Source organism: Aotus nancymaae, unplaced genomic scaffold, assembly GCF_030222135.1.
Source record: "Aotus nancymaae isolate 86718 unplaced genomic scaffold, 86718_ANA_hifiasm-v0.15.2.pri h1tg000103l, whole genome shotgun sequence".
Taxonomy (NCBI): domain Eukaryota; kingdom Metazoa; phylum Chordata; class Mammalia; order Primates; family Aotidae; genus Aotus; species Aotus nancymaae.
Genome location: NW_026988518.1, coordinates 3,748,254 through 3,753,840, shown reverse-complemented (window position 1 = coordinate 3,753,840; position 5,587 = coordinate 3,748,254). Strand labels below are relative to the sequence as shown.

The window sequence follows — 5,587 nt, the reverse complement described above, 5'->3', positions numbered from 1 at the left end:
GAACGGGGGGCGGGGAGCAGGGAGACAATGACATGTACATAATAGCCGACCAGCAGTTGAGACTCAGCCCCACTGGGCACTCCGAGAGACAATGCAGAGCATGCCTCCTGCTAAGGGGCGAGGAGGCTGGGCTTTTTATCCCCTAACCCTCATCTGTCATGGACTATAGTCTGCTGCCCTCAGAGGCACTTCAGACCTGTCAAGATAAAACCCCAAGTTGGAGAATAACAGTATCGTGCAGTAGACACCATTGACAGGTAATGGGACAGTGGGAGCTGAAAGGATATGGGCAGGCCACAACAGCATCTGCCACAGGGGCTCAGAATGGTCCAGCTGTTGTCAGCCCAATAACCCCAGAAGTGCAGCCCAGAGGAGAGTGGGTTGAGCAGCATTTAAAACTTCTGGGCCACAATTGTTGCTTTCCCTCCATCTGACCAGATGGGGAGCTGTTTCTATAACATTCCTTTATATCCTCTTGATGCTAAAGATTAAAAAAAATTCAAAATTAAATGTCAATTGGCTTCATCTATGTGTGCCCAATCTCATTTTCTCATGGACAGTTTGGGTGTGGTGGGGGCACACATTATACGTGGGTACCTGAGAATGGGCTCTCAGGGAAAGCAGGCCAGTAAGAAACCCTCATCCAAAAATGAAGCTTAGAGTTCACAAGACTTAGCCAGAAGGGTATGCATGCCTTAAAGCCCAACTACATACAAAATCAAAAGCTAAGGAGGTCACTAAAGCCAATAGGCCAAAGGGCAGACATAAAACTAGCTGCCTCAATCAAAGTAAAGTTAGATGCTACAACAAATAAACTCCCAATTCTCAGTGGTATAATGTGGGAACTATTTCTCCTTCTTGTAAAATCCACTACTCTTTCCACATATGACTCATGTTCCTTTCTGTCTGTGGCTTCATCATCTACAAGTGGCTTGGATCTGCTGGATCCTCTAACTCTGGCTGACAGATCAAAAAACAGAGGGTGAAAGACTAAGTGTGAAAGTGTTACATGACAGGTGTGGAAATGGCATGCACTGCTTTGGCCCACAAACCACTGGCAATAACTCAGTCACACTTCCCTCGTGTGAATGCACGGGGACTGGAAAATATAGCTCCCGATTTAGAAGGAACTTCCCAGGAAACTCTCTATCCTACGGAAGAGGAGCACGCCTCTGGTAAACAGTTAGCCATCTCTACAGCATAAGCCAAATCTAAACAGCTCAATAAGACAGACATTACTGGAAGAGGAGCTCAGCAAGCTTGGACAAAACGGACCATGGGCCAATTCTGAAGCCGGCCAGAGACCAGATGCCTCTGGCAAGCTCATCCCTTCCAGTTAGGGCAAGATCCAGTTGATTAAGATACTGGGGTGGAATGAGCAATGTGGGAAAACTGATCAATCAGAGAAAAAAAATCCCAGCATGAAACCCAGGATGTTTTCCCCCTCCATTCCTCTCATCCAAAGATGGGCTGCCTGGCACAAAATTCAATCCAAATTTGAATTCTGCTTAATATCACCAATAGAATTTTTCGCTGGCCTTGTTCTGCATTCCGTGATAAAAGCAGCACACAATTATTTTCGATTGGACCAATGAGATTGTGCTGAGAAGTCTCTGAAGACTGTCTGCTGAGTGCCAGTTGTTAATGAATCCCATTTGTCTTTCTTGATTAAGTCTGCTATTACCCCCGTTTAGTCCTGTCACCAACCCTTTAGCAAGAATTTTCATATCACTGTTTAGATGAGAAATTAGCCTATAAGAGCAGCACTCATCAATCAGGAGACAGTTTATTTAATACAGTTTACAGTTTATGAGTTCAAAAACTGTAGCCTCATGCATTAGAAATGGATCACTGTCCTAGACAGACAATCAGGGAGTTCAGTTCACTTGACAGGCATGGAGAAATGACTTTGAATGTGAGATTTGCACTTAGGGAAGGGCTGCAGTATCAGACGCCTGCAGCAGAGTATCAGGAGGCTTTCACTTCTGATTAGGAAATCCCCTTCGGTTTAAGCAAGTGCTTCATTTTAATACTTACCCATGCCTCCCTACAACACTGTGACCAGAAAATTTCAAATGAAATTTTAGAATGAACTCACTTCTTTGTGATATCAAATCTTTTTTCTGGATTGCTATATCGTTACAACAGTAAGTGAAGAATATTTATCTGCTTCCTGAAATCATAAAGAGCAAGATGTCCATGAAAATCTTACTTTTGCAAAGAGCAATGGCATTTCCATTCAGTCACCGAATGGAAAGAATTGCAGAAAAAAAAACCCGGAGCTTTGGCATTAGCTATATGGGCACATGACCATACAAAATGGATGATTTGGGCCCCCAAGAGAATTTTAGGAAGCCCAAATTGGCAGATTTTGTTGGTTATTTGATTGTATCGAAGATCGTGGCTATTTTAGGTATTCTAGTTCACATTATAAAGGATTGAACAAGCTAGGCCTTTGGAACTTCTTTCCATAATATTATTTCATTTGGGTCTATCATTTTAAATTCATTTTACCTATGACTCACTTTATTTTCAAAATCAATACTTTACCGACACAATGTCATTTGAATATATGGTTAAGTTTAGAGAGGCAATAATTAGCAGACATTTACCAGGCACCCGCAACTCTGTCTCCCACTTGGCCTTAAATCATACATATATTTTCTCAACTTTTTAATTTCAGAGGGTACATGTACATGTTTGCTACATGGATAAATCGTTTGTCCCTGAGGTTTGTAATACAGATGATCCTGTCACCCAGGTAGCGAGCACAGTACCTGATAGGTGGTTTTTCGATCCTTGCCCCTCTCCTTGCCTTCCCCTCTAGTAGGCTCCAGTGTTGTTTCCATCTTTATGTCCATGAGTATTCAATATTGATCTCCTACTTATAAGGGAGAACGTGCAGTATTTGGTTTTCTATTCCTGCATTAAATTTTAAATCTGAGGCCGGGTTCAGTGACTCGTGCCTGTAATCCCAGCACTTTGGGAGGCCAAGAGGGTGGGTCACTTGAAGTCAGGCGTTCAAGACCAGCCTGGCCAACATGGTAAAACCCCATCTCTACTAAAACTACAAAAATTAGCTGGGCTTGGTGGCACACACCTGCAATCCCAGCTACTTGGAAGGCTGAGACAGGAGAATGGCTTGAAGTCAGGAGGCAGAGGTTGCAGTGAGCCGAGATCATGCCACTGCACTCCTGCCTGGGTGACATGAGGGAAACTCTATTTCAAAAAAAAAAATTAAATCTGAGAAGGAGATTGCCTTACAAAAACTTATGAGTCAGAGAACTCTAAAGCTATCAGAACATACCAACTTTGCCATTACAATCACTCCTTTGTAACTATTTATAGGAAACATAAAACTTTCAATTCTGCAATCTCTTTTGAAATTCTTAAGGTCTTCATATGATATTGATTGCTGTTTTAGAGAATAGTACAATTTTCAGGCTGGGCGTGGTGGCTCACGCCTGTTACCCAGCACTTTGGGAAGCTGAGGCGGGCAGATCACAAGGTCATGATTTCGAGGCCGGCCTGGCCAACATGGTGAAACCCTATCTCTACTAAAGACACAAAAAATTAGCCAGGCATGGTGGCACATGCCTGTAATCCCAGCTACTCAGGAGGCTGAGGCAGGAGAATTGCTTGAATCCAGGAGGCAGAGGTTGCAGTGAGCCAAGATCACTCCATTGCACTCCAGCCTGGGCAACAAGGAAAGACTCCATCTCAAAAAAAAAAAAAAAAGAGTAGTATAATTTTCTTTTCAGACTAGTATCTTTTATTTCTAGACTGAAGTATGCTATGCCGAAGTGATGCACTGCAGTTGTGAGTTAAGAATTATTTCAGTCTTAATGACTACAGAAAGAACTGTTGGATTTGCAAAATGACCCACCTCTTGGGATGACTTTAAATGAAAAGAGTGTTCAAAATTCAATTACACAGCCGTGTTTACTGGTGAAAATATTCCTGTTCATCCTCATATTTATGGCAATGGTCATATCTGCTTATCCATTCTAACAGAAGACTGGCCCCCAGCGCTCTCAGTTCAATCAGTTTGTCTTATTATTATTAGCATGCTTTCCAGCTGTAAAGAAAAGAGATGACCACCAGATGATTCTTTTTATGTATGAACATGTAACAAGAATCCAAAGAAAACAAAATGGTGGCATCACAATGACACTTGTTGATGCCATTGTTATCATCCTCCTAGCAGAAGATAGCCCTACTGAGAGGATGAACACTTTGATCATTCAGACTTTGAACTTTAACTTTTGACTAGAAGTGACCTATAGGCAATGAAGACTACTTCCTTTTACTGCATTTTTCCTTGTGTGCATTCTGGGCATGTGTTGATCGCTGGTTCAATCTAGGCAACTGACATGCTTTTATTAGTCATACAGTTTTAATGCAGGTGTCAGAAAACAACAAATATAATTTGTTTTATTTTTACTTTTTGAAGCTTTTGAAAAAGCTTAAATATGTTTTATTTTTACTTTTTAAGCCTTTGAAAAAGCTCTAGGTCCTCATGCATTGTGCAATACAATGACTTCCTTGGTGGTTTTGGTACGTTCACTGCCGGCAATGGGCGTTGTAACAGGAAAAGTTTTCAATAATTCCTGTCACTCAATGATTAATGCATAATAGGGTCTATGAAATGAACTTATCAGCTATAGTGGGAATATAAATAAAGTGAAGGATCCAACATTGCTTTAAAAGTCATTCCAACTGTTTATATTTGGATTCTATGCACTGTGATGCAAAGGTTAACAGAATGAATTACATGCATCTTTAAAGGACTGTAATGAAAGATCTTTGCGTATTTATTTGTTTATATCTGCTGTCAAGTTGTTTTGACATGGAAGATTTTCAGGTAACATTGGCAGAGAGGTACAGTATGTTATCCCCATGATGAAAATAAACTCATTTGTTGTATATAGTTCCTCAATCTCTGAAATAAAGGTGTGAATGATAAAGGGTAGGAATGGTTTAATCAAGCCTTTATTTTTGAAGAAAAATGACAGTGATGAATAAATTGCTACAGGCCATAATTTGGGATTGTTATCTGTACATTAAAGATCTTTTCCAAGTAGATTATACTCTGTTAACTTCCTGTTAGCCATCAGCATGAGCCCTACTGCCTAAACACTATTTCATTTATTTATGTTTGGAAAACCCATAAACATTTTCGTTTGCAATCTTGTTTCTTTTGATATAAGTCAAGTTTGAATGTTACAATACTTTTATTGAAAAACTTTTGTTAAGTTTTTTCTTGTAAGTTTTCTTTACTTGTAAGTATTATCTTGTCCTTTAATCCTGTACCCTAAAATAAGAAATACATTTTTGACAGAGGCTTACTGTTTTAACAAAAGAGTGTGGACATTTTTATTTTAAAATTTAGGCAAAAATCTCTGTCAAATGGTATGTTTGCTTATTTGTCTTATACAGCCATGTAGTTTTTCCTGGAAGGATTGTTTTGTTGTTGTTGAAAAGAACTTGCTTACAGATAGATAACATTTTCTATAGAAAAATAATTGTTGAAGGGTCCAATTCTCAGTACCATGTGAGTTAATGATACTACAACTAAGTTCTTTTT

At 39.9% G+C, this 5,587-nt stretch overlaps 1 pseudogene; it reads left to right on the top strand.

The window, feature by feature from the left end:
• Positions 1-260: 260 nt before the first annotated feature.
• LOC135272069 (ubiquitin-conjugating enzyme E2 W-like) lies at positions 261-4,181 on the top strand (annotated as a pseudogene).
• Positions 4,182-5,587: the final 1,406 nt, after the last annotated feature.